Raw genomic sequence first — 10080 nt, 5'->3', positions numbered from 1 at the left:
ATGCCCTCACCACTCAGCGCTACTCCTCTTCTCTTGCCCGGTCCTCAATTCTCTAGCCAGTCCATGGGCCCCTCTTCCCACCATTCTCTCTGTTCTGGACACTGTCCCCTCCAGACAGCTACATAGTTTCTTTACCACCAGCCAGATTTGGGCCTCCCTCAGAGCCTGAGAAATAACCTGCGCCTCCTCTTGGAGATTGGCCACAAGGTCCAAGGATGCTGGTCAGGCTCCAGTGTTGTCAGTCGGTTCTCAGCCAGCTACTGCTCTGGAGGTGGGATTCCCCAGCACACTTTCCAAAGTCCTTCCATCCGGATACAGACAAAATGCATCCCCTCTGCTTCAGTTAGAAACCCCCAGGAGCTGGAGAACTCCACAATTAGGAGAGCTTGCGGCTCTTGAAAAGGACCTAAGTTTGGTTCCCACCACCCACAACTGTAACTCCAAATCCAATGGAGCCAATACCTTTTCTGGCTCCTGAGGGCACTGTATCCATGTGCATATATCCATAGACATACTCAAAAGATAAATTTTTTAAGGTCTGTAGAGATGACCCAGTGGTTAAGATCACTTGCTGCTCTTACAGAGGACCTGGGTTCAGTTCTTAGTACCCACATGGTGGCTCACAACCATCTATAACTCTAGTTCCAGGGGATCTAATGCCCTCTAATGTACACACACACACACACACACACACACACACACACACACACACACACACACACGTAAATAATATTTAAATTTAAATAAAATATTTAAATAATATTTAAATTTAAATAAAATATTTAAATAAAGAAGGTCCTTTAGGACCAGGAATATGGGAAGTATTATTCTACTTTGAAGGATTAAACCATTTTATAACAGAAGAAAGGGTTACAGTCTTGCATTCTTGGGGGAACAGATTTTTACCTTGGAATATTGCCTCAGCTGTGCAGTCAGCATGGATTTCATGCTATTGAGCAACAGGCAGAGACTTGGGCTCTGACAACACAAGCTAGCCATAGACTTGGCTTGTCCCCGACAGACAAAATCCACATTTAAACCCTTTGCCCTTGCTGTGGTGGGCTCTTTAGAAATATTACCTAGCATATTGAAAAGGCACCCAGGACCTCAGTCACTGCCTTAAAGAAATAAGGGTGCTTTCTGTAAACAGATTCTCTACCCCCAACTTTCCATCCATCTGGGCTTACAGCTCCATGCCAGGTCAGGCCACAGAGCCTCCAAAGCTGTCACCCTCTGCTCTTGGGACAGTGGTCCCTGCCTTGAGGGTAAAGCTCAAATCCTGTCTCAGGCTCCAGAGCAGAAAACACGTGCATTTCTCTGAGGGAGCTGGTGTGGGGATGTGGAGTTTTTCATGTGTGGTGTTCGGTTAGAGCGGCTTTGTGGCTTTTCTTTTTATCTGTGTTAAGGGGAAGTGAGTGCCTCCCTCACAGAGGCCGCTTGTCTTTGTAGATTGTGCTATGATTCTCCCTGGCAGTGTTGGTTGTTTCAGAAATTGGAACTCCAGGACACTGCCTGTCCCATCACACTTACCCACCCCGTGTGGCTCCGCCCAGTGTGACTCCCCTCGGTGTGACTCAGTGTGATGCCCCCCAGAGTGATGCCCCCTGTGGACCCCTGGCTCTTCCCCAACCCCGCTTTCTGTAACTTAGGCCTAGATGCTTCTGGGCTGTACCAGTTCCTGTTTCAGTGTCGATTTTGAAATCCTCTGTAAAGGGCAGAAGGATGGCACGAAGATGGAGAGAACCAGGCAGTTTCAACTTCCTGGAGAAGAAGCCAAGATGGAGACTGAAAAGTGTTTGGGGGAAGAGACAAAATAAAGAGCAATAAAATGAACCATCCATGGCTCTGGGTGTGCTATTCCTTTTAACTTTCTAGACATGATAACAAGTGATCTGGATCACATGTGGCCCCTCGTGGTCATGAAACTCCCACAGTTCAGGTCCATGTGTCACATGGACACTACCCAAGGTCACAGCCAACATCCACAGTGATGTAATCATATTTTAAAGGTGAGTTCCTTAGATGCAGACAGTGAGATGAGCATTTGGGAGCCAATGACTTGGGAGGAAAGTGCCTCCAGGAGAAATGGGCCCAGGAACTGGGGGAACTGGGGGGGACCGAATAATTCTGTTATGGAATATTTTCGGGCCCAGTCTCTAGCTCCAGTAAACATGGAGCACCGGAAAGCTCCAGCTGACTATTGTTAATGTCAGTAGGGCTACTTTTGTTTACCATGGCCTCGGGGTAATATGCCTCCTTATTTGCATATCTATACACCTAAGCATCTGAATAGGCCTGCACCTGCACAGGGAGATCAGAGGTGTGTGAGGATGGAAGGTTAGGAGTGAAGGGGCGAGCAGCCAGAGCAGAGAGGGAACAAAGAGGGATGATTCCCTCGTGGTATTGGCAGGACAGTTAAGAAACACCAGAAAAGATGGCTAATAAAGAAATGACTCTACTTCCACAACATGGAACTGAGAGCTCTCTGAAGATAACAAGATTCCTGTGTTTGATCTTTATCGCCGTTGGTTTGCTGGGAGCTTCCAGATCCACACACCCCCACTCAGGCCGAACCTCATGGCTGTCGTGGGTTAAAGCTGAGACAAGCCGGGTCACGACAGGGAACAGGGCATTGGAAGGGAAGAAACAAGCAAGGGTGTGATTTCAGGGGCTAGTTCATCCCAGTACCCTCTGTGAGCTCTGGAAGCTGATCCCTATGGAGCCTAGGTCCCTCTGCATCTGACCCACAGGACACTAGCTCTAATACCTTTGGTACCTGATGGGCATGGTCACCAATAGCCCACAGCAACCTCTATAGAAGGTTGTATTTGGTGCATTAAGAACAGTGTGGGAGCTCGGCAGTGATGATGCACGCCTTTAGTCCCAGCACTCAGGAGGCAGAGGCAGGCAGATCTCTGAGTTCGAGACCAGCCTGGTCTACAAGAGCTAGTTCCAGGACAGCCTCCAAAGACACAGAGAAACCTGTCTCAAAAACAAAACAAAACAGAACGAAACAGAACAGTGTGGGAAGGGGATGGCTGGAAAGACGGCTCAGTGGTTAAAGCACTTGCTACTCTTCCAGAAGGCCCAGGTTTGGTTCCTATCATCCACATGAGGTAGCTGCTGCGTGTAGCCTCTTTATGTGCCTGCATGTACGTGCACACATGTACAAACAAACAAATGACAAATCTGTGTTTACAAAGAACCAAGTGAGACCAGTGAGATTGCTCACCCAGTAAAGGTGCTTATTGCAAGCCTGGCAACCTGAATTTTGTCTCAAACTACTATAAAGATAGAAGGAAAGAACTGAATATACAAAGTTGTCCTCTGCTCTCCACATGCATACATGGAACATGAGTCTCTATGCATAGTAATCACCATAATAATCAATAATAATAAAGGCTTGGCTGGGCTGTGGTGGTGCACATCTTTAATCCTAACACTAGGGAGGCAGAGGCTGGTGGACCTTATGAGTTCAAGGCCAGCCTGGTCTATGTAGCAAGTTAGTTCCAGACCACCCAGGGCTAAACAGTGAGCCCCTGTCTCAAAATAAATAATAAACAAATGCATCAAAGAACAAAGTCACAACACTTAAGTGTTCACTGGCTACAAGTAGTCTACATATTGGAAGGCATAGTTCTAGAATCTTCTCTGCCAGGTTTAGCCCCAATTACGGAAAGAGACACTTTTATTAAATCCCTAGAGTCCAGTTAGTCTGATTGCCATAGTTAATGAAAGTTGACTGCTATAACACAGAAAAGAGAAGTGCAAAACTAACATCAGCCCTTTTCCTTCCAGAAAGTCCTCTTGTCCTACCCCCTGGCCATCACAATCAGCAGGGCCAGCCTCTCTCTCAGGAAGGCTGTGGGTGGGTCCTCTGTCAAGATGGAAACCCCACCATCTTGTGGAAGAAGAAGCATGACCCTCACCTCTTCCCTCTTTCTCCTCGTGTGTCCAGGATACAACTTGATTCTGTGCTTTTGTTAGACCCCCGGAAAACTCAGGTATCCGGGGTCCCAGGCCACGACCGTGGTCATACCAATCACCAGGCAGATTCGAGAGCTTGCTGCAAACTGCATGAGGCTTTATTGTTTTTTTTTTGTTTTTTTTTTTTTAACGAGCTAACCCCATATTAGCTCGGGTCTTTCACCCACCTGCCATGGTGGATGGCTCGCAAAAGACAAGACCTAGGGCCTCCCAAGAGATCTTGTAGGGCAGCGTAAGGGGAGTGCCTAGGGGTACGAACAGGCTCACTATTGGTGTGCCTCCAGCCTTGGAGGGCTTGCCCTGTGTTGATTGGTCAACTGGTTGTTATGGCCCATAGGCCCTCCCAGGGTGGTTGCTATGCTCTGCATCATTGCTGTGTGCTTGTCCGTAAAGTACACCCAGGGTCGTAAAGCATAGCGCCACCAGCTAACTTCTGATTGGTTCCTTGTCACAAGGCAGGCATCTGACTTTCTAGTGTCTAGGACAAGGTCAGACAAGCACATGTTCGGCCGTTATGACTGCTGAAAGGGGAGCTGGTCCCTTCACTTTAATGTCATAGGCAGAGGACATCCTTGTTCTGTCTTCTTTCTCATTATCATTTGCATGAGTGCTTTGCATGTATGTCTGTGTATCGCATGCATGCAGTGCCTGCAGAGGCCAGAAGAGGAAGTTAGATCCCCGGAACTGAGTCGCAGACAGTTGTGAGCTGCCATGTAGATGCTGGGAATCTAGCCCAGGTCCTCTAGAAGAGCAGCCAATGCTCTTAACTGCTGAGCCATCTCTTTAGCCCCAAGGCCATCGTTATTACAACCTTGGTCATGGCCCAAGGGAGCCTCAACAGCCTCGGGTCCACACACCAAGACCCCTTTCTTAGGCTACTGCTCCGGAAGGGAAGATTGGATACCTCTGCCTTTCCGTTTCCTATGGATGGCAATTCCAGGCATTTAGTCCTTGCTCACAAAATACATCTAAATGAAAGAATGAAGCATCTATTCAGATGCCAACAGAAGGAGGGAAGATCAATCTGTTTCTTCTTTTTCTAATGCTTATCCCAAAGACACAAGGGGAAAGACCACCAACACAAATCATCATGACCAAATTAACTGAAGCAGGCAATTAATTAAAGAGAGCTTTTTTTTTTTTTTAATGCGTGTACATGGGCTGTCTCTCCCTAAGGTGCGGTTCGAGAGGTCATCATTAGACATGAGGAAGACAGGATTTTTATAGTTCAGGGATATGGGTTTCCAAATGGGGGGAATAGGCCGGGTTACAGGAGCAGGACATAAGCATAATAAGTTGGTCATAAAAACCGTTTGGGGGGGGCAGGATTGCAAGATGGTCATTACAGCTTTTCAAAACAAAGGCATAGATGCTGTTTCCTAGAACAGGCATCTGTTTGTAGTTAAGGTACAGGTGGGACATAGCCAGCACCGTTTGTAGTTAAGGTACAGGTGGGACATAGCCCAATCCTTGAGAAACAGGTTTAATCATAAACAGGAATGAACCTAGTTTATCTTTACTGTAAGATGGCTTTTAAACCTAATATGGACTCAGGTTGGTTCATCACTTATTTTCTGTGAACCCTCCAGAGTGGGAGTGTAGTTGTCCTGACCCACAGGACAGCAACCTAGAGCAAGAAGTCCAGGGAGGGGAATGGAGACAAGAGACACAGGAGAATGACCATAAGACAGGATTCTGATCAAGTGGCAAATTTTATTTTTTCCAGGCTAGCTTATATAGTCAGTAGTATGGGGTAAAGGGGAGGGGAAGAAAAGACCAAGAGCCAGGGTTAGTTCAAGCAGGATGTTAGAAAACTATAGAAGGAGATGTTGGCGGGGTAAAAAGTTCACGGGTAGTGGGGAGAGGGAGGGTTGCCTAGGTAAGTGCTGGGATGAGGAAGGGTTGCTTAGGTAAGTGGGCCTGTGGTTGGAACAAAGGATTGATGTCTGGGTCATGTTGTTCCTTCTGGGTGCTCATGCTTCTAGAAGCCATTTATAATCAAAAGACAGTTCTATAACCCTGTAGCTTGCCAAGTTTGGCCTAAAGGTTCATGCCAAGCTGTATGGCTCCCAACATGGGAGGAGTTCTAGGTGAAAAATATGCTTTATTTTCTTCCTTTCTTTTTTGGTATTGGAGATTGAACCAAAGGTTTCACACATTCTAGACAAGTGCTCTACCACCAAGTGACACCCCTCCATCTAACTTGCCCTTCTTTTCTTTTCTTCTCTTTCCTTTCCTTTTCTCTTCTAAGATATGATCTCTAGCCCAGACCAGCCTTAAATTCCATATGCAGCCGAGAATAATCTTGAACTTCTGATCCTCCTGCCACCACCTCTCAGGAACTGAAATTACAGACATGTACCATTATTCCCAGTTTATGCAATGCTAAGAACTGAAGCCCAGACTTCATGCATGCTATGCTAGCTACCTCCCCAGCCCCAAACTTAACAACTTTTCTTCTTGAGTCAGGGTCTCACTCTGTAGACCAGGTTGGCCTCAAACTTTCATTTTCCTCCCTCAACCTCCCACTGGGAGGCAGGCTCGCACTGCTCTGTTTTAGTGTGCCAAGTGCCCTATTAGAACATTATTTGCAAACGAGATGCCTCTGAGATCTTGGAAGGCAGCAGAGCCAGAAACAAAGCATCTCTGCATAGCTCAGCATGTGCCCAGGGGAAGATGGCCTCTCTTAGCTAGAGAGTCATTACTACCCCGCCACTCTTTCTTCCTTAGCACTTGCTACACAACTTTTCTGGATGCAACCAGAATGTTGATATGAAGTTTCATACAAAGCAAGACCTGGACCATAAATCACTTCTCACAGGAACCAAGATGTCTGTTCTCTGGTACATGAGACTGTTTTTTACATGAACTCATTCTTAATAGATCCAGACAGACAGGCGCAGAGAGGCAGGTTGGTGGCAGGGTTACCTGGCAAATTTGTGTCAAATCAAAGAAGGAATGGGGCAGGAAGGCTGTGGGATTACACACACTAAACACCTGTGCCTATGTTCACACACACACACACACACACACACACACACACACACACACACCACAAGTTAGGAAAGCTAGTTGGTAATCACTATGTGATTGCTTCTGTGCAATTATCCTCTGCTGTAACTGGAGTTCTTAATTGGTCTAAGTAATAAAAACTGGGAGTCAGATATAGAGCAGACAGGCTTTATTTGTACAAGCAAGACATCACCACAACCCTCCTTTTCTCCAGACACTCTGTCTTTGTTTGTTAACAGGAACTCATCCTTTGCTCCTGCAATAGAAGCTGCAGCCATGGGGGGAATCCCAGGACCCAAGCGCAGGGAATCCCCTAAAACTTGGGGCAGCTGTAGTCACATAGTTGATGTGGAAGCCCACAGCAATTCCAATTTCATTATTGCCAGTGTATTTATAGGGAACCCATTTGGGGGGTGGGGTTACATATGCTTGTATGTATTATGTATTATGTATTATGTATGTATTATGTATGTATGTATGTAGTATGTATGTATGTATGTATGTATGTAGTATGTATGTATGTATGTATGCATGTATGTGCAGGTGCCTGTGCATGTGTACACGTAGAGGTGAGACGTCACCCTCAGTGTCATTTTCTCAGCACTTGCCCATCAGCTTTTTGAGTGATGAAGGGTCTCTCACTGGGACCTGAGGCCAAGAAGGCTAGGCTGACCGGCCAATGAGCCCTAAGGAGCTGCCTGTTTCTGCCTTCCTTGAGTGCTAGGCTTCTAAGCGTGTGCTGCCATGTACTAGGGGTCCAGGTCGGGTCCTCACGCTTGCTTGGCAAATACATTACTTACTGGGTCATTGCCCAGCCCCAAGAAACCCATTTTTAAGAAACCATCTGGGGAATAATCAAGCCATGGTATGTACCATTTAATTTTTTGAAGTACATACGGTGACTCAATCTATGTATGATAACATCATACAACCCTGAGACCCAGCAAGGAACAGAAAGGTGATGGGCTGCCCAGTGTGCAAACCGCCATGGTTTCTGTAGAAACTTGTATATGTACTGCATACTGGTGAGCTCAGCCTGGAAAAAGAATGTGACCAAGGGGATTTAAACTCCGTTGATATTGCTTGAATTTCCTTACACATCAAGAGTTGAATGATGTTTGGGTGTGTGTGGTGCTTGCCGGTATGCTTGCCCATACGTGTGTGTGTGTGTGTGTGTGTGTGTGTGTGTGTGTGTGTGTGTAGGTGTGTGCTTGTCAGGGTCAAAGGACAACCCCCTGCTGAACTCAGGTCTTCAGACTTGGCAGCAAGCATCTTTATACTCTGAACCCTCTTCCAGTTTACCTTTGAGAGAGACAGTCTCTCGCTGACCCAAGACGGGCTGATCTGTTAGGCTGATTGCCCAGTACCCCAAGATCTGCCGCCTCAGTGCCCCCAGTACTACTGGGGTTACAGGTGAGTGAGTACTGGGGATCTGAACTCAAGAACTCACGCCAGCACGCATTACCCACTGACCGTCCCCAGCCTGCTATATGCACTTCTTAATGATTGCTAAACCTGGCTGAATTCCGAGGCATATTATTTCCATTCAAATCTTCCCACCATTAGCATAATCCATTCCTCCTAATGATATGTGGCTCTCCCCTCCAACACTTCAAACGGGGAATTCCTAAAGCCGTGTAGTCCTCCTCCTTGGCAGGCGACTGACTGTCACCATTCATTTTACTAACGCATAGGGAGGTTTAGTGACTTACTCAAGGGCACAGAGTCGATGGTCGATAGAGCAGCTTGAACTCCCAAATCTACACACTCCGTGTCCCTAAAAGGCGGACTTGCCCTTGGCATTCTGCATCTCACTGGTTTGTTTTGCTTCTGACACCCGGCCACCTCCAGAGTATTTACCATTGTTCGTGTTTATATTTCATTTGCAGGGCTCCTTCTCTGGTTTTGAGAACATTCAAAACCTCAGGTTCCAGGAGAAGGAGGTGGATGTAGTGCAGTGCACGTGTCCACAACGCCAGTGTCTGTGTTTAGCTGGAGGGATCAAATGAACTGCTAATCTGAGAGTATACCGGAGGCAGGGTGGGGGTGGGGGTGTCAGGGTGGATGGGTTCTAAGTGTCTAAATGTATGTGTGTGCTCGGTGCTTTGAGGGGGGGGTGCGGTGACAGTCCCCCAGAAGGCCCTGGGTTACTTGCTAAGTCCCAGCAGCTGAGCTGAGCTGTGTAAAACCAGGTCCAGCTGGCGCAGGGGTGGTTCGTCACTCTTTGCTCCGGGAGTTAATTCCGTGGAGACTGCTCGTGAAATGGGAGACGCCTGTAGCCCTATTGCCTCACTCCCACTCGAAGAGCATATTTTGAGAAGTCTAATTATATGGTGGGGTTTGTACTGGATAAAAGAACGGGGTTTAGATAAGCCATTTCTAAGGGCAAATTGGCAACAGCTGTTAAGAGTGTTGGGCAGTGCTGTGGGCCGGGGGTGCCCCCTGGAGGCGGATCACAGTGACTGCAGCCACCACTTTTCCTCGAGGGACGCTGAGCCCACAGTCCATCCAGACTGTAGAGCTACAGAAGATGTTGCCTATCAGGCTATGTGACCTGGGTGAGTAGTTGACCTTTATTGAGGCTCAGTAGCCTCAACAACAAATGAAGACCCGTGACCCCAACCCTGTGCCAAAGGGTTTGCTTAGAGCTCAGTACAATTCTGAGCCAGCCTGGGCTAATAATGAGACCTTGTTAATAGATAAATAGGTCAAGGGAATAGGACATTCCGATCCAAGACAAGGAACTTCAGAGAAAGAGATGTGACTAGAGGGGTCACAGGGGCCTGGGGGCTGTGGTGACTGCTAGAATGTGGAAGGAAAAGTGGGACCAAGGCTGATACCAGCTTTCTAGCATGGATGTTGATGGATGTTGGTGCTGATAAGAGTGGGAATCCGAGCTGGGCAGTGTTGGTCCACGCCTTTAAACCCAGCACTCAGGAGGCAGAGGCAGGCGGATCTCTGTGAGTTTGATCCACCCTGGTCTACAAGAGCTAGTTCCAAGACAGCCTCCAAAGCCACAGAGAAACCCTGTCTCGAAACACCCCCCACCAAAAAAAAAAAAAAAAAAAGAGTGAGAACGTG

This window comes from Cricetulus griseus, chromosome 2 (assembly GCF_003668045.3).
Source record: "Cricetulus griseus strain 17A/GY chromosome 2, alternate assembly CriGri-PICRH-1.0, whole genome shotgun sequence".
Taxonomy (NCBI): Eukaryota; Metazoa; Chordata; class Mammalia; order Rodentia; family Cricetidae; genus Cricetulus; species Cricetulus griseus.
This window is presented reverse-complemented; position numbering follows the sequence as displayed.